This window comes from Pinus tabuliformis, chromosome 9, assembly GCF_031772625.1.
Source record: "Pinus tabuliformis cultivar Carrire ecotype Pingquan chromosome 9, CPIR1, whole genome shotgun sequence".
Taxonomy (NCBI): Eukaryota; Viridiplantae; Streptophyta; class Pinopsida; order Pinales; family Pinaceae; genus Pinus; species Pinus tabuliformis.
Genome location: NC_142307.1, coordinates 574,045,437 through 574,065,645, shown reverse-complemented (window position 1 = coordinate 574,065,645; position 20,209 = coordinate 574,045,437). Strand labels below are relative to the sequence as shown.

At 40.2% G+C, this 20,209-nt stretch overlaps 1 pseudogene; it reads left to right on the top strand.

The window, feature by feature from the left end:
* Positions 1-17,876, top strand: part of LOC149149852 (FRIGIDA-like protein 3) — a 32,497-nt pseudogene extending 14,621 nt beyond the window's left edge.
* Positions 17,877-20,209: the final 2,333 nt, after the last annotated feature.

Sequence of the window (20,209 nt, the reverse complement as noted above, 5' to 3'; positions counted from 1 at the left end):
CTTTTTTTTTTTTTTTTTTTTTTTTTTTTGATGTTCAGGGTATGCCCAAAACAGAGGCAGAACCCTTCTCTATGACCAGCACTGATTTTTCCACAGTTTTGATGAATTCTTGCCTCGAAAGAGGTTTCCTGTAGATCTTTAGTCGATGCCCATTGACGAGCATGGGGATGGCTTCCTCATCAATGGTCCGAACAAGAACAGACCCATTGTCATTACACTTCTCCACTGCATATGGTCCCAGCCATCTTGTTCTCAGCTTCCCCTTAAAATCCTTATGTCTGGAATCGTACAACAGTGCCCAATCTCCCGGCTGGAATTGCTTGTCATTGAGGTGCTGGTCATGCCATACCTTCCTCTGAAGTTGAACCACCTCTGAGTGGAGAAGGGCCTGCATTCGGTGTTCATCCAGCCCATTCAGCTGCAATAACCTTTCTTGTTGGGCATGGCTGAGATCTAGGTCCAGCTGAGCTGCCATCCTCAAGGTGTTGTACTCGAACTCAATTGACAGCAAAGCTCTCTTCCCATAGACCAGCTCATAAGGTGTGAAGCCGGTTGTGGTCTTCCAAGTGGTGTTGTAAGCCCAAGTGGCCTCAACCAGGTGATCTGCCCAATCTTTTCTACTGCTGCTCACCACCTTAGTCAAGATCCCTTCTAATGCTCTATTGGTGACTTCCACCTGCCCATTTGCTTGAGGATGATAGGGGGTGGAAGTCCTATCCTTGATTTTGTGATGAGCGAGTAGGTCTTCGATTAAGTTGGAGGTGAACTGGCTTCCTTGATCGGTGACTAGCTCTCTTGGGTAGCCAAATTTGTAGAAGATGTTTTCTCTTAAAAACTCAGCCACCTTTTCTTCTGTCGCTGCTTTGATTGCCTTGGTTTTTGCCCACTTTTTCAGGTAGTCTGTGCACACAATGATGTAAGACCTTTGCCTTGAAGGAGGATTGATTAGACCCACAAAATCCATACCCCACTTCTCAAATGGCTCAAGAGTCGCTTGAGGTTGGAGAGGCATTTCGTCCCTTGGAGTCGGTTTCCCCATCCTTTGGCATCGGCCACATTGGCTGATATATCTTCTGACATCTTGATGCAGCGTGGGCCAATAGTAGCCTGCCTGTAGAATTTTGAAGGCAGTTCTTTTGGCTGCAAAATGTCCTCCACAAGGCCCATCATGATAGGTTAGGAGGATGTCAAAGACTTCCTCCTCCCTTACACAATGCCTTAAGATCTGATCGGGGCCAAGCTTGAACAGGTTGCCCCCGATCCAAGTGAATGAGGCACTCTTCTTTACAATTCTGCTCTTCTCTTTTGAGGATAGGTGCGGAGGGAACTGTGCTGAGACAAGGTAATTTGCTATATCAACAAACCATGGAGAGAGTACTGAGATAGCAAACAGATGTTCATCTGGCATCTGGTCATCCACTGTTCCATCCTCACCTGCAGGTAAATCCAATCTAGACAAGAAGTCAGCAACAACATTTTCTTTACCTGGTTTGTCAACGATAGTCAAATCAAACTGCTGCAACAAAAGTAGCCATCTAATAATACGAGCATTCATATCCGGTTTATTCATTAAATATCTAATTGCAGCATGATCAGTATGTACAAATGTTTGATAGCCAGTGATGTAATGTCAGAACTTGTTCAGTGCATGGACCACGGCCAAGAATTCTTTCTCAGTTACAGTGTAATTCAGTTCTGCCTTGGATAAGTTTTTGCTGACAAAGTATATGGCGTATGGAAGTTTTTGTTCAACTTGTCCTAAGGTTGCCCCTATGGCTTTGTTCGAGGCATCAGTGTGGATGTGGAAAGGTAGGGCCCAATTTGGACCTCTCAAGATTGGGGCAGACACCAACTTATCCTTTAATTCATTCAGAGCCTTCTGACAATCGTCAGTCCATTTAAACTCAACATCTTTTGCTAAGAGGCCAAACAATGGCGAGGCTAGCTCACTGAAGTCTTTAATGAATCTCCTATAATACCCTGCTAAACCTAAGAAACTTCGAACATCTCTTACCTTCTGAGGAGGTGGAACCTTTTTGATGAGAGCAATTTTGTTAGGATCCACCTGTAACCCTTGGCGAGAAATGGTATGTCCTAGCACGGTCCCTTCAGTCATCAAGAACTCACATTTTTCAGGACTAAGGGACAGGTTCATCTCAATGCACTTGGTTAGGACTTTTCCCAGATTGGACAATGCTTCCTGGAAGTTGGACCCATAAGGAGTGAAGTCATCCATATAGATTTCCACCGAGTCATGGACCAGCTCGGAAAAGATGCTCAAGACGGCTCTCTGGAAGGTGGCAGGAGCATTGCATAGCCCAAAGGGAAGAACTCGGTAAGCAAAGGTACCCCAAGGACAAGTGAAGGTGGTCTTATCTTGGTCTTCCGGGCTGATTTGGATCTGATTATACCCGCTAAACCCATCTAGGAAAGAGAAAAACTTCTTTCCCGCCAGTCCATCCAACACTTGATCTATGAAGGGTAGAGGAAAGTGGTCTTTCTTGGTGGCTTTGTTCAGTTCTCGGTAGTCCACACAGATTCTCCACTTCCCGTTTTTCTTGGGAACCAACACCAGAGGGGACACCCACTCGCTATCCGAGATGGGGTAAATGAATCTTGCATCCAACAGTTTTTGCAATTCTTCCTTGACGATGTCCTTAAGGGCTGGATTCATTCTCCTTTGGGGTTGCCTGACCGGTTTACAATCTTCTTTGATGTAGATGTGATGGGTACAGACCGAAGGATGGACTCCTTTCATCTCCTTATAGCTCCAAGAAAAAGCATCTAGATGACTGGCCAACAGACTACACAGCTCCTTTTCCTGGGAAGGAGATAGGGAGGAGCTGATCTTTAACGTTCTCTCGGGGCCAAACTCCACATTTTTTACTCTGGGAGTGATTGGATTGGTCACACAAAGGTCCACTAAGGTGCTGGCTTGGGTATCCTCCACCAATTTCTCTAAGGACAATGCACTGGGAGGTGGATTCTGAATCAAGGTCTCAATCAAATCATCCTCAGTTTGAGGACCTCCCCTGGTGGTTTCTAAGGTGCACAAGGGTGCAGAGTACACCTCATCCTCTTCTCCTTCTTCCAACCAAAGTGGTAAGTCATGCTCTAATAGAGGTTGGGCAGGAGGATATAGGACTAGCTGCTTGGACATAGGACCATTTTTGATGGTCATGTTTCCTGCACGACAGCTTATGTAAGCATCCGCAGTGGCTAACCAAGGCCTTCCCAAAATAAGGGGGTATCCAGTAAGCTTTGCCTTTGGTTGAAGAACCAAGAAGTCTGCAGGGTACTCCCAAGAGTCAACAGAGACCAAGACATCCTCCACAATCCCTTCGGGAGTCACGGTGGAGCGATCTGCTAGCTGCAGGACTGTCAAGGTCTTTCTTAAGGAACCCTGAAGGTTGAGTTTGAGCATGGTATCTCTGGTCATCACATTAATGGCAGCCCCTAGATCAATCAAAGTGTGGGGTATGATGGTGCCATTGATGTGGACATCAACTACAGGACTCCCAGAATCCAAATACTTTGGGCAGATTACTTGCCCCAACATAAGATCAGACAGTTGTCCTATGACGTTGATGGTTGAGGCATCTCTTTTTCGCCTGCCTGGGTGTCTGAAACACTTTTCCTTAACCAGTTTGTTGTATATCGGTACATCTTTGATGGCTTGGAGAAGTGGTATTTTCACACACAACTGTTTGAGTTCTCCCAGAAGCTCATCCTCCTCTGGGTTGGGTTGTGTGGTTGCTGTTAGTCTCTCAGGAAAGGGTGGAATGGCTTTTGGTTCACTTTCCTGTTTATCTTCCTCATCCTCTGGGGGAGGAGGTTGGCGATCCGGAAGAGTCTTTCCAGATCGCAGGTTGATCTCCTGGATCTCCACAGCATAGGTAGGGCATGTTGTTTCCCCAGTATATACCTGCTGGGCCTGTCGGTTGTTGGGATTCGGGTTTGGTTGAGCAGGCATTTGGGGTTGTCTTGGAGGAGCAGGAGGTAATGGTTGTGGTTGAGCTGGTGGTGGAGGCAAAATGGCGGGAGGAGTATTGTACTGGGGCCTCCACCCCGGTTGAGGTGCATTCCACTGAGGCTGTGGCTGGGCATGTGAGTGAAACGAATGAGTAGTGGGCTGAGTATGGTACTGAGGTGGGTAAGACCATGGGGGAGGTACAGACCAGGAAGGATGAGCAGGGGGACCCCAGGAAGGCATAGGAGCAGATTGGTTGGGGCTATAATAAGCTTGGGATGTCCCTTGCAACCCCTGCTGGTAAGGTCTAGGTCCATGTGGCCTCCTTTGGTTGAGGAAATATAGAGGTTCAGTGGGTGCCTCCGTTCCTTGGTACATGGCTTTAAGCCCAGGTAAGGTTGGGCATTGGTTTGTGGGGTGGTCCTCCTCACAAACGAAACATACCTCTACCGAATGTAATGGGCACTCGTTCTTAGGGTGCTTCCTTGTACACCTAGGGCAGAAGATAGCCAAAGCCCTCTCAGCTTCCTCTTTCTTCTGCTGGATTTGGAATGTATCAAGTTGCATGGCAATGGTCTATCTCACCTCACACTTGAGGTCCTCTAACTGATTTGCAAACTCATGTTTGGACAAAGGAATACTAGCTGAGAGGGAGTTCCCTCTACCTCTTTTCCGGGCTGCTCTAGAGTGGTTTCTAAACACAGTCTTTATATCCTCATAAGGTAGTTGGTAAATATCTCCTCCAGCTAGCATGTGAAGGGTATCTAGAAGGTCTTCAGGGACTCCTCGGAGCAAGACCAACTTGAGAGATTCAGGGTCAAGTGTGCACCTGGCCCGTTTATAGCTAAGTTGAAACCTTTCCTCGTAATCTTCTAAAGACTCATCATTTCCCATGGTCATCCGAAAGATTTGTCCCTTGGCTTCCTTGGACCTATAGTAGTCCCGGTATTTGGTATTGAAAGCTTGCTGCATCTGAGCCCAAGTGGTGATACTATTCCCAGGTAAGCCCATGAACCAGCGTAATGCTGCATCCTTAAGGGTAGAGGGGAAGAGTTTCGGTTTTTGCTCATCTTCGGTATAGTCATAGGTTCGACAAAGGACAGCAAACTCAAACAGGAAGGTATCAGGGTCTTCAGTAGTCAGTCCATGGAAGTGAGGTAAAGCGGAGGGGCTTATGTTTTTCATTTTCATGTCTCCATTGGTCTCTCGGATGGGAAAGGCACCTTCTATTCTCTCATCTTCTCTTCTATTGTCAGCCATGGCTTCAGATGGAGTGTTCTCTAACTATTCTTCTGTTATAGGATCTTCGTATATCTCAGGAGGCTCGCCTATAGGTTCTTCTGGATCACTGTTACCAAAGAAGAGAGAAGGGTGACTCAGTGAAGTGGTGGGGGTGTTGGGTAAGAATTTGCCTGTTTTATCTCGATTTCTACGAGGCATGAAATGGAAAGACTTTTGATTGCTTTTGTTTTTTTTTTCTCTGGTACCTGCAAAACTAAAATAGATTGAACTGCAACTAACTATCTTGCTGAAATGGAAATGCGGAATTGGAATGAAAGCATGAAAGGACTAATCTATTTTGCTCAAATGAAATTGCAGGAATGAAATGCTAGGCTACGCTTGCGGAATTGAAATGCTAATCTACACTTGCAGAAATGAAATTGCGGAATTGAAATGCTAATCTATGAAAACAGGAAATGAAATTGCGGAATTGAAATGCTAATCTACGAAAGCAGGAAATGTCTACGCTACTTTTGCGGAAATGAAATTGCAGAATGGAAATGAAATAAACTACTTAGCAGAAGGTTGTAGTAGAAAATAGAAGAATAGCAGCAATCACCAATACTCTGACGCTTCCCCGGCAACGGCGCCAAAAAGATGGTGGGCTCCAGTATTGTAGCAATAATGCTACAACTCCTGGAACTCCCTTCTTTAATTTTATCAACCCGGTAGTTCGTAACAAACTTGGAAGCGACGGTGCTGTATGCACAAGTACTAGCTCTTGCCGCAACTGTCACTTGGTCAGCTGGCACAAGTCCGCTAGGGGCTTAAGCCAACTTCTATGAGTTTTTAGAAGAAGCTTTTTAACTGATGGATGAAAGCTAACTCAAAGGAAGCTAATTTATTTGCGGAAAGAGACTGAAAGCCAAGAAGTAACGCAAACCCTAGCAAACCCTAATTCTACCAACTAACCCTACTGTTGCAAAGGAAATGATGCAAACTATTGAAAAAGATGCCATTACTTCTACAAAGGAAAAATGCACATGCCTATGCTATCTCTATCTGAAGAACACATCTTTTTGTATTTTTGAATAAGTTTTTGAATTATCATGCGTGTGCTTTTAATTGGCTTTTTACTGTGCAGGGGTAGATCAAGAGGAGAAATGCTTGGGAAAGGTTGGGAAGGTTCAGAGAGGGTCTAAGGGGTCCCTAACACCCTTCCAGAGAGTTTCACAAAGTTTGGATATCAAGAAACCTCATTTGTGAGCTTCTACAGGAAGTCTGTAGGGGTTCTACAGGATGTTTCAGAATTTCTACAAGATGTTCAGAAATTTCTACAGGATGTTCTACGATTGGATTTTGGATGATGGGTGAGTGAAAGAGGATGCATGAATGGATAGGGAGGTAGGATAGGGGTCTGCAATGACTTAGTGACAGAGAGATGAAGTGATGAGAGGGTGTGGAAAGCTAGCTTGTCTTAAAGAGGGCAGAGGCAATGGAAGGCCAAGAAGGTAGGGTGACGTGGGCAAAAGAGTAGTTGTGAGACGAGGGACCTAACTTGGAGGTGGAGCAGTTGGCCTGGACGAAGCTTAGCTGGACGAGAGAGTGATGGAGATGCACCGCACAGTGTATACTTAACCAAATCAACCACGTCCTGCACACAATCAAAACATTAATTGATCTATCCTAACTGTTAATGAAACCAATGAACAACAGCTTTATTCCTAAAGAGAACCATGTACAACACTTAAGTAAAGAAACATTCCAAAAGATCTGAACGCATGACTAACTCCTACAAACGAAAACATTTCACCAGAGATTGCACGAGTGAGCAAACTAGTGTTTTTGTTGGGCAGCACTGTCTGCAATTCCAGCCCCTAGGAAGAGGTGAAAATGAGAGTGCAGACAACCCTTTTCTGGAGATTTTATCAATTCTTATCTCATTACTCTATTCTAGACATCTGAAGCAACTCTATTTTTCAACAATGACCTACTTAACCACACAACGAAATCCAACTCAACAAACTGCGTTTCAAATGCATACAAGGAAAATCATAATGCTGAAAGGAAAGATATCAATACAAAGAAGGAGGCCCTAGGCTCTCAGGTTGGGCCCAACCCCGAGAGCTATGGCTCCTCTAGAAACTCAGAGCTGAGATCAAATCTAACTGCTTCCCATTAAAAAATAATAATCATAAGTCAAGAGTTATGCCAATAATGGCTACAAAAGAACAAAACAGAGCTGGCAGCTCGTAGTGCAGAATGTGCAAAAGTTTTTCCAAAAGTCCCCCTCGAAGGCTGAAGCCTTATCATTTATACATCACAAGGCCCAAGCTGGCCTCCTAAATCTATGGGACTTCGCTGACCAAACTGGGAGTGAACAGCTGCTTCCACAAAATCTGTTTGGCTGCCTTCTAGATCCGGTTTTGGTGGCTTTTGGAGCTCGGAGTTGGGGGTGAAGATCCCGAGGAAGGCTATTTAATGCCGTGGACAACCCTCCTACGAATCCTCAACCCCAGCTTGGCTGTCTCCTAGCCCTTGTCTACTCGGTTTTGCTCCAACATGTGTCAAAAAATCCTGAAATGAGCACGTGTTAGCCACCTAGGAATAGTGACTACCCTTATTCGTACAAATGACATAAACATACTAAAAAATGATGCATAAGTTATGAAAAATGAAGGATTGAGCAAGGGTAGTTAGGCCAAATGAGCCCAAAATGTTACCAAATTCGGGGCTCATCAAAGAGCATGAAAGGAGAACCATGTTACGAAGAAAGAAGACATGAAGGCTTGAGAAATCAACTGTGAAGAAGTTTTGGCTCCATAAAACGTTTGATGAACTATTTTGAAGATATGTGAAGATTGATAAAGATCTATGAAGGTCAAATCTCGATATGATGAGATGTGAGATAGGAGATCTGCACGGAAGAACAAGTACTTGATGAATGAGACAAGATGAGGCTCGTGGTTATGTCTCCCTAGTTGAGAGGGAGTAAGGATCTCCTCCCTGGTTGAAAGGGAGTTATGGTGGACACTACATTCTCCACGTGTCATGATTTATGGCCAGGACTAACAGTCGTAAGCCTAGTGAAGGCACTGGTAGGGAGAATGGAGGACTGGATAAGCATCTAGGATCAATACTCCTTGAGCAATGGTATCCAAGAGAGTAGTAGTCCTGAGGACCAATACTCTTTTAGGAAGTAACAGCCCTGGTGAAAATTCCATGCAATAAAAGTTAAGAAAGGAAAAATATTGACCATGGTTGATGGGACACTTATTCCAAGATGAATGTTGGCCAAAACATCTTAGTGGGTGTTCATTGGTTAATTATGGCTAAGGAAATTGCCAAAGGAAATGGTTAAGTCATTGGAAAGGCAAAGTGGCATTAATTGGCATTTTTTTATGAAAATAATGGAAATTAGGAGAAAAGGAAGATCAAATGTCACAGGTTGCATGTGAGGAGGAAAATGAAGCAACATAATGGAAAATGAAGAAAATAAAGGCCTAATTAATAAAAAGGCTTATGATAATCAGTTTGTAACCTTTTGTGAGTTCAGTTTTGGATCTCTCTCATTATTCTCTCTCTCTCTCTCTCACACACACACACACTCTTGGACACAAAGTTTTCTTGGAGCACTTTAGAGTTGGATCAACAAGGCAAAGAAGGCAAGAGGAAGGAAGGAGAAAGAAAGGAAGAGTAGGATCAAGTAGCTACAACAAGATTATTTGTAGGTATCGATTTGCATGTGTGTTTTCCTTGCTAGATTTGGCATGCATGTATTGCATGTGGTTCTTTGTTTTTATGGCATGGGTTTTGCCAGGTGTGATAGTGTTTTCAACCTAGCCTTGCCATTTTCAGATAGTGATGGTGTGATGGGGTTCTCATGTTTTAGTTGACCTGGACTGCCGGATGGATTCAAAGTTGAGTGAGGTGGATCTTTGAATAATAGAACACATGGCATAGTAACCCATGAACCAAATTGTGGGTTGCGGTAAAGCCGGATTTTGTGTTGCCTCAGTGGGCCTAGGAATCCTCGAAAGGTGAATGGAGGGATATATGGTAAATCCTAGAGGTGGGTGCTCTCCATCAAGCCTCGTAATCTCGGGATGGGATATGCAGTAAAGCTTGGAGAGTGGGTCTTGGTTTAGGGCCTAGTGATTCGGTGTGGAATGCGGTAAAGCCTAAGAGACTAGGAGATATGAAAATTCCTCACAGTGTAGGTGGATAAATCTGGTGGCATCCATGCTTGTTTTGTCCTAGTGATCTAGTGGAGATCATGGTAAAGCCTGTTGTTACATGTTTATTGTGTTGGCTTAGTGATCCGATGTGGATTGCGGTAAAGCTTGGTTTCTATTGATGAGGCTAAGGTGGTTTACCCTCGGGATGCCCTGGTTGGTTCTCTTGGTTTGAGTCCCACATTCATGCTTGGAATATGGCACGGGGGTAAATGGATGAAGAGAGAATTGGCTAAGCCATTCTATGGTCGGGTGGAACGTACTATATTATCACCTATCATGTGGAATAAGGCTCCATTATCAAGATACCGAACACAACCCATCATCGATGACACCATGCATGCGATGATGATAAAGTCCATTTCGAACTGAGAGGCTAATGCCTCACCTTCCGATCCTTCTGAGGATCCCTTCTTGGACTTCTTCTATGGGCAATTAGTCGCATAATGTCCCATCTCAATTGAAGTAGGATATGAATTCGATTTGCACCTGCAACCCCAAACTTCAAACTTCAAATTCTCTTTTCAGTATACTATTCATAGCTCCGATAAACTTGGCTCTAATACCATGTAGAAATTTTGCAAATTCTCTACAAATCTCGCTCTGAGACCATATAGAAAATCTGATTGTAGATTAACCCGATAATGCAATATACCAAAGCAGAATACTATAACCTACTTCTACTATCAATTTGCGGAAGCTTAAAGATTGAGCAAGATCGAGCTGAACACGTATAATCAGAAGAAGAAGAATCAATGCACAATACACATGAAAATACTTTGGGGAAAGCCTCAGCTAAAAACCCCACTTTCTGTATTATCATACAAGGTGGAAATACATCAAAATTATACAAAGCCTTAGCTCTCACAGCTAGCCATCTCTCAGTACAATCCTCTTGGATGCTCACAGGAAAACCTGGCTTCTCACAAGCCTTCTCTTCTCTACCCTCCAAGCTCCTATTTCCTTATGTTGTTTCTCCTGGGTTATCCTCCCGTTACCAAGTGGAAGACTCTCAACCAAGTGGAACACTGATCTCTCACACTGATCTCACACCGTGTCAGAACTGTGCAATCCTCAAGGAACCTTGTCTTGACTACATGCATTAGTTTCATTTATAGGAAAACTCATGCAACTGATAGTACACTGTCCTTGACATTTAGCTCAACTGGATCTTTCTCAGAATAGACATGCATGAGTTTCTGATGAGGGAATCTTCAGTTATATGGAGTACACTGGTTGAGTGCATGCATGCATCAATTGACTGATAGCTCACAATTAGTTCCTCAAATAGTTTGAAACTAATTTAACCGGACTTAACTTAGTAAACTAAGTAAACTAATTACAACTCGAATATAACTCAATCTTATCTCCTTAATTAAGGGCTAATCTCCTTAATTTAAGGGATAACTGTTGCATGACTTCAGAAAGACTTCTAACTCGAATTTCTCCAACTAATTAATCCATAATGAATTAATTAATTATTTCCAAGTAGCTGGTGAGACTAAATTTGATTTTAATTCACAATTTTAATTCAAGGACAAATTAAAATTGGAATATTCTGGATTCTATTTTTATCATTTCTTGTTGCTACTTTCAACACTTGTTTGATAAGCTAAAGGGAGTTGTAGTGTTCTTGAAGATTGATCTGAGATCCGAATATCATCAGGTACACATCAAAGAGGAGGACATTTACAAGACAACTTTCCTGACCAGGTATGGGCATTATGAGTTTTTTATAGTTCCATTCGGTTTGAATAATGCTCCAACTACATTTATTTGTTTAATGAATAGTGTCTTGTGTCCCTATTTGGACAAGTTTGCTATTGTGTTTATCGATGACATATTGGTTATTCTAAAAATGAAGAAGAACATGCTTAACATTTAGCGACAGGGTTGAGGTTTTTGAGAGAGCTCAATTGTATGCTAAGCTCAACAAGTGCAGTTTCTTTCAAACTGAGGTACATTACTTGGGACATGTTGTTTTTAAGGATGGCAGAGTCGTGGACCGAGAAAAGATAAGTGTTATGATGGAGTGGGCAACTCATGGGAATGTAGATGAGGTGAGATATTTCATGGGGTTAGCAAGATACTACTAGAGGTTTTTTAGGAACTTCTCATAGATTACTTATCTTATTACATCATTATAGAGGAAAGGTAAGAAGCTTGAATGGATAGAGGAGTGTGAGGTCATTTTTGAGTAACTTAAGCAATTGTTGATGCATGCACCAGTGTTAAAGATCGCAGATCTGAACAAAGAGTTTGTAGTATGTACATATCCTTGCAAGAGAGGACTTGGTGGAGTCCTTACGTAGGAAGGACATGTAGTGTGTTATGAGTCATGTAAGTTGAATGAGCACGAGTAGAATTATTCGATGCATGAGATTGAGCTAGCAGCGATCATATATGCATTGAAGATGTGGAGGCAATATCTTCTTGGAAGGAGGTTTGTATTGATATGTGATCACAATGGTTTGTGGTATGTATTTAACCAACTGAATCTGAATGCAGGCAAGCTAGATGGTTGTCCACGATCGTTGAGTTTGACTTTGAAATCAGGTACATGAAGGGAAAGGAAAACAGGGCCACAGATGCTCTTAGCAGGCGAATACAGGTAAAACTTATAGCAGCTATGAGTTCTTATGGGACAGATCTATAGGATAGGATCTTGCAAGCAGGTCAGCAGGATATGAGGTATATGGAGATCGTGTATAGGTTGCTACAAAGTATAGGTGCAGGTATAGGTGCACAGGATGTGGAATCTTGTATCATGATAGATGGATTGGTTAGATTTAGGAACATGATATATGTGCCAGACAACAATGAGATCAGGAAGGTGATCTTGAGGGAGTTTCATGTGAAACCATATTCAGATCACCCAGGTTATCATAAGACATTGATCGTAGTGAAGAAGTTTTATTATTGATCAAATCTAAAGAAGGATGTAGCAGAGTTTGTGGCTATATGTTTGGATTGTCAGTAAGTTTAGGCAGAGTGTGGGCATCCAGGTGGACTGCTACGGCCGATTGCGATTCCAGAGTGGAAATGGGAGGTCATTTCCATGGACTTCATTATAGGTTTTCCGAGGATAGTGAGATAACATGATTCCATCATGGTTGTTGTGGATAGGTTGACAAAGGTTGTGCACTTCATTTCGTTAAGATTACGTATTCAGCTAGTGACACGACATAGGTGTTCATCAGAGATGTGGTTAGATTGCATGGTGTTCCAAAGAATATTGCGTCAAATAGGGATGAAAATTTCACTTCCAAGTTTTTGAAGGAGTTGTTTGCTGGTTTGGGTACAAAGTTGGCCTTCAGTACAACCTATCATCCGCAGACAGATGGATAGACAAGAGGGCCAACAAGATATTGGAGGACATGTTGAGGATGTATGTGATGCACCAGCAAAGAACATGGGAGGAGAATCTTCCATTATTTGAGTTTGCATACAACAATGGTTATCAAGATTCATTGAGGATGAGTCATTTCAAGGCATTCAATGGGCGAAGTTGTAATACTCCCATTAGTTGGAGTGATCCAGTTAACAGGGTGTTGATTGGACCAGACATGGAGCGGGAAATGTAGGTAAGCAAGAAGAATTTGAAAGCAGCACAGGGTAGGCAGAAGAGCTATGCAGATCGGAACAGGTTGTTCAGGTTGGGGAACAGGTGTACTTGCGCATCAAACCGAAGAAGAGCTCCTTGTGGATTGGATCATGTGCCAAGATGGCACCATGGTTTTGTGGACCTTTCAAGATTATGGAGAGGATCAAACCAACAGCCTATTGACTTGCACTGCCTCTGACAGTGAAAGTCCATGATGTTTTCCATGTGTCATTACTTAAGAAGTATGTTAAAGATGTTGATCATGTGATTGAATGGTATGTATTGCAGGTGGAGCCAGATGGAGAATTCCAGTTGGAACCTCAGTGTATATTGCAAATAAAGGTGCTCATGCTCCGGAACTGAGCAATCGAGCAGGTTAAAGTGAAGTGGAAGCAATTTGGGCCTGATGAATCTACATGGGAGATGGCAGATCAGATGCAGGCTATGTATCCGTCATTGTTTGCCGGTTGAGGCAAAACAATTTTGGTATGATGTTTGGCATATTTTTTTGGTACATGTTTTGGTGATGTTTTGATATATGTACATAGGTATATGGATGTAAATACTGCCATGAGCTATGTTATAAAGCTCCAATAAGTGGTGTCATGTAGCATTTTATTTTCCCATTTGGTTCTGTAGCATTGTCAAGTTTTTAATGCTCTATGAATCATCTATGTTACATGCGCCTTAGCTCTAGCCTTTTTCCCATTTCCTTTCATGTCCTTCTCATTTTTCCCATTTCCATGCTTGTTCTTTTCGTTTTTCTTCGTTAACAAGTTATTTTGTAAAAATAAAAATTATTATTATAATATCATATCGTTAATCTTTATATGGATTAAATGTGAATGTGTTTTGCGTTAGGTTATTTTTTTTAGACCTAATAAATGATTTTCATAAAAAATATATTTTAAATATAAATTATTTTTTTGAGATATTTTATTTATATTTAAATTTATAATTTTATGAATTTAAATTTAGAGATTTACCTATTTCACTTTTTTAAATTTGAATTTGTAACTGTTTTATATTTTCTTAACCAATAAACATATTTAATTTTTTTAACACACTATATTATTTTTCTTAATTATAAAAAATATTTAGAATTAAAATTTTAGTGTAATTTGAAAAACTTAATAATGTTTTTTAATAGATTATTTTTTTAATATATATTATATATTTATTTTATTTTATTTTTTCTAGATAGATTGATATCTTAGGTCTGGAATCTATTGAATTTAAATATATATTAGTTGATTTGATTTGAAGAGTTTACAATTTTTTTCCCAAATAGATCTATAACAAAAATATTAAACTAGCATTTGCACCAAATGTTGCAAAGGAAACGCCGTAAGGCATAAATTGAGGAACAATTCTGACATGGGAATGGGAAAATGTACATAAGATGCAGATATGTAGCATAAATGAGATTCTAAAGATGTATAAATTGAAGTTTATTTAGGGTGCTTAAGTCTATATTTTTTTTAGTTATTGAATTAATATTGCATATAAATCTCATAAAATTCAACCAACTTATAATTGAGGGCTTTGATCTCTAAGTTTGACTTTGGGTCATTAACATGGTAATGCACTGTCTCAACCACTAAACCACATAACAACAAACAAAAGACTACAAAATGTTACGATCATTACTATAGTAAACCCAATGACTCTACACACAATAATTTATTCTTTACTCGAAGAGAATATTGCTTAACCATATCCACAAAAAGATTGCAAGGTGGAAAGCATTATGCAGAACAGAATCTCTGTTATTATAACTTGTAAGTTGTAGCATTGTTCCAACCAATAAAACTATCTTCACATTTTGGAAGATCAAATGGAAATAAGTTTTGAAGAATTCAATAAAAAACGTCCAAGATCATTGGATCACATGATTAATGGTACCCTGTCCTATGAATCTAATATTTTTATGCACTTACAATTAAGGGAGAAAACAAGGTCCAAACAATGTATACCACAGGTACCAATAAATAGTATATTTGCTAATCCTTGCTAGGATCAGAAAAAACAACATTACTTCTCCTTAAATCCTTCACAATCAAATTATACAATTGTTGTACAACACAAGGCCCATGTTGTTGTCAATAGTTCTGATTGAGAATGTGACCAGATTCCTTCAATCTCATACAGTGATTAATGCACCAATTATACAATTGTTGTACAACACAAGACTCATGTTGTTGTCAATCAAGCAATAGTTCTGATCGAGAATGCGCCAGATTCCTTCAATCTCATATAGTGATTAATGCACCAAACACAGATGTACTAGTTGCAACGACTTTTATATCATTTTGCTAATGTTGTCATGTCAAAATCAATGTGATACAATTAAGTCACCTTTAAGAAGAACCTCATTGCAATTTCTATACAAGGATGTCTGTCTTATCATTACTCATTCTAATTTCACCTCTTTTATTGTCAGACTTCACGAATTAGCCTCCAAATGCTTGCTTCATCCATAGACTAGTCAATTACCTTTTATAAATATTTTGTTTGAGCATTGGAACTCAATAACATTTACAAAATTATAAAAAGTTTATCTCCAATCAATTTCTTTTCTTTTCTTTTTCTTTTTCTGATTTCCACTTATTATTGTTATATAAATATCTAAACTCATTTTATAATACTTTAAAAATAGAAATTTTCAGATATTATAATCCCTAAATCCTTTCTTCCCATTCTTAATGACTTTTGCAATTGGAAATAGGGCTTTGCAATGAGGTTCCCTCTGCATTAAACTCTGCAACTGACCCACCACGGTTAGTGTTGGAGTCCTTGGAGTCCAAGGACCCTCCAAGTGACAAGAAAGAGTCTGGGCTCCCGGCTCTACGCCGGGCCTGTACATTATTACTGGAATCTCTTGTACCTGTTTTGGCAGATCCTATTTTGGGTGTTGAACATCCAGTTCTGCCCTTAAATATAAAGGAGCAAGCCAAAAGTATTGCACATGAATGGAAGTCGAAGATAAACCTTGAAGGAGATGTTGCCAATGGCAATTCGTTGGAGGCCCAGGCCTTCTTGCAACTTCTAGCTACTTTTGGAATTGCGTCAGAGTTTGATAAAGATGACTTATGCAAGCTTGTTCTTGCAGTTGCACGGTGCAGGCAGACACCTGAACTCTGTCGTTCCCTTGGACTTGAATAAAAAATGCCAGGTTGGTTGGCTGGTGTTCTGTAATGTTAGCCTCAGTGGCTAGGCTGGCAAAATTTCCATCCATTTTGGTAGATAGGCTTTTTGTTGTTTTTCTGGCATTCATGGCTAGCTTGGTTTTTTTGAGGGACTGGTGGATTTTATCAGTATACTTGGTTGTGGCTGATTGAGTTGAAGATAAATTTTGGTAATCCTGGCTGTAGTAAACCTTCCCAACGTTTTTTGTTTAGTCCAGTGAACGGGTTTCTAAGTTGACGGGGTTGGTAGTCTTTTCTTTAGATCTCAACATTTCATATGCAAGGCAGATATTGAGTGGCCTCTACTAGGTAGACATCTTTTTATGAGGTAGAAAGTTGTATGTAAGTTATTTTGTTGATATTAATAAAGGCACCTGAAGATGATCAGCTATGGTAAAGTGTCATAAGGCCTTTCATGAGTGGGGAACTGTTTACTTACGAAAATGGTCTCAAGCTGACATAGCTGTTATCTTTATTGACAAATCCGTTGAAGTTGTCTGTATTGTTTTTTCTTTCACAGTAAACTGTCTTTTGGTATTTCAAATGTTTGTGACATATTCAGATTAACTGAAAATTTTGTGACAATTTCATGCAGATGTTGTAGAAACCCTGGTCAATAATGGAAAACAAATTGAGGCAGTCAACTTTGCTCATGCATTTGGGTTGACAGAGAAGTTTGCACCTGTTCCTTTGTTGAAGGAATATCTGAAATATGCTAAGAAAGCTTCTCATGCAAGTTTAAAAAGTGGGAATAACTCTAATGTTGCACAAGTACGATTGTATTACTGTTATACAAAATGTCTTGTTATGTGATGATCATTTTGGCTTAGTATTGTTGGTTATATCGGAAGTTCCTTTTTTGACCGATATTTTTATTTGCTGCTACAGAATGAAGTAAATACAAAAGAGCTTTCTGCTTACAGAGCTGTTATAAAGTGCATTGAGGAGCACAAACTTGAATCGCAGTTCTCACCAGATCCTCTTCAAAAGCGTGTAGCTCAGCTAGAGAAAGCTAAGGCTGACAGAAAAAGGTCTGCAGGTGCTGTTAAGTCTCAACCTAAGCGTCCTCGTGCTAATGGAGGAAATGCTGGTGTATATATGCCTCCGTTAAGTGCAGATGAAAGAACTCCGACTCTTTATGCTTCTTCCAATGGTGCAGACAGAAGCTTTTATAGGTCTTTGGATAGAGTACAATATTCTGGTGCAGCTCCAGGTGTTACATCCTACAACCTACAGGGCCAAAATGCATATGACAAATCAAACCAAGGATTATATGGAGCAGGCTATGGTGTTGGAAATAGGACTCCAGTCTCGCTCTCAAGGCCATATATGTATCCATCAGATAACATGGGGCCTTCGTTGTTGGGTTCCGGTTCTTACAATTCCTTTACTAATTATAGCAACCATCACTTTGGCAGTAGACTGCCTGCCCCTCCTCCAGCTTATCAGTCTTCTTTTATACATTAGGTAGGTACGGTGCTTATCTTACCGTGGTCAAGCAAGTTCTGATCTTATCAGGCCCCATAAAACCTTTTCTATTGGATGTGGCTGGTAGTAAGCACTTAGCTTTGAAGAGGTTTTTTGACTTTGTTTTTGTAAATCTAAAAGATTGGCAAAGTTCATTTGGCAGCTTTTCACAATTTTCAGTGGTGTTTTCTTCTATTAAGGAATTTTATTTTTGTATGGTATTGAGTGCTTCATCACTTTCCCAGGTTACTATATACTGTAGTATTTACAGTTCAAAGATGATTCTATGCATAATTTTGGTATTTTTTTATTTGTTTGACAAATCAGAGAGGATCAATCTGTCTCTTTGTGGAAGATTAAAATTTGGTGAATAATATATCATTTGTGATCTTGTTCGGAGCTCATAACACAAGACTTTCAATTGCATTTGTATGCCGAGGGCTGGTCTTGTGCTGAATATGATTTAATTGTCCACTTGCACGTTACCTCATTGGTACCTGTTTACTCTACGCCTATGAAGCGAATCAGATTTTATTTTGATTAGTCCAATTGTAAGGCTATTTTTGAAACTGGACCCTGCCCCTCTTAAGCTGCTGCATGATTTAAATCCCCCTTTTTGAGCAGAAATGATTTGTAGTACTAGTGGTATAGTTGTTATACCCTGCATTAATATTTTTGTGTTCTCTGTAACGAGGACAAAGCACATTGGAGTTATATGTCCCATCTAGAACTAGCAATTGTCTCAAAAGGTACAAAGAGAGGCCGATAGGATTATTAAATTAGAATTGTTGAATTTCTCTAGAAGAGATGTTGGTTCAAGCCTACAAGGAGCAAAGAGATTTGATGTTTGGAGTTCTATGCTTTTTAGACACCATATTTCTTTAAATACAACTTAATTTTAGAAAAGTTCAACCGCAATGCAGTTCTGCCATGCAGACATACACTTAAATCGCTATTGGGCTTATGATATTGACAAATTCAAAGTAAACTGGTATACAAGAGAATGTACCAAGCTAAACCACAAGTTACACATCTTCAGACCTAAAAAAGTACATAACAATGGTTTGGCATATCAATAGCGATATCATAATTGCTTTTCCTTCCACATACATACAATTGCTCCAAAGGCAAGGACAAGAAAATTTTCAGCTCTAGTGAGCACCAGTGGGTCACCAAAATGAGTGACCACTAATGGCTTTCACATTTATACAAGGAATTGGCAAGGGACTTTACATGGACTCCACTCAACTTCAGACACAACTTCAGCCAATATGGAGAGTGATTGAAATTGAACATAGCTAAGTAGTGGCATTGGCTCACAGTAATACACCAAGTATAAAATATTGAAGCTTTTACAGAAGCAAGGAGTAAGAAAAATTATGAAGCTCAGAGAAGTAGATTTAAATCAATCAAAGCTTGTTGAACGGCTATAATGTCCATAGAAATAATCTTCCAATGTTCTGCTCTCATGTATAAGATTTACACTTTGATCTGGACTACTGTTTGATACCAAATCATCATCAACTCCAAGCATTGCAAGTGATAGATGAGTTTGGATGTCACAACTCCCAGAGTTTTCTCCAGATTCATCCTCAATCAATTCATCTAATTCCATGGACATTGTCAATTACCTCTTGGTCCAATAAGGTAGGTCATCTCCTTCTCCTCGTAGTAATTTCAAAGTCTGTAATAATAAGTTACAGACAAACAATGAGGAAGAATAAGTTCACGTTCTTACATTAACATTTATCCATTGTTTGAAATTTCACAAAGTCAGTTTAATGCAAAGGTAAGCCACTTTATTTGGGGAAACCAAAGCTTTCAATTCAAATCTTGCAATCCAGATTTCAGCTAGGATAGTGATTCTCAGGAAAGCTATATACTCTCTTGATATTGGAGCGAAAGCAGATATGCTGGCTCTTCTTGCCTATTCAGGGAGGGGTAATTTGCATACTGAAGCTTTGGTTTGAGATATGATGTAATCTCTTTTGCTAATATTCAAAGAATATTATATTTCATTAATGGAAAAATAGATTATTGGCAATTGAGGCTTTGAATATTTTGCCATAATCCACCATCAGCATTTAGGGCTAACCTGTTTAAGGGTGATGATTTTACAAATTGAACTACTAAACAAATGTTTAGATTACAACCCTAAACACTAGGTCTAAACACCCTTTACTCTATGTCAGAAGGATATCAACTCGATATTTCATGTGCCATTCTTCGTTATGGGAAAAAACAATTCTAGCACTAACTCCTCACAGGAAAGGAAATGTCTTCAAGCAACTAAATTTGACATAAGATCAGAAACTGAAACATATATATGCAACTAATGAGAATAAGAGTAATTACTCTGTTCATTCGAGGTCGAAACTAAGCTGCCTGTCTCAGACAACATGCTGCACCAATGACCATTCTCTTCATCTTCCTCATGTCATAAGCATCTTCCAAAAGTGGATCTGCAAGTTCTTTTACAGAGCCAGCTGCCAGTAATGGCCTTGCCTAAATTTTGAAATTTACA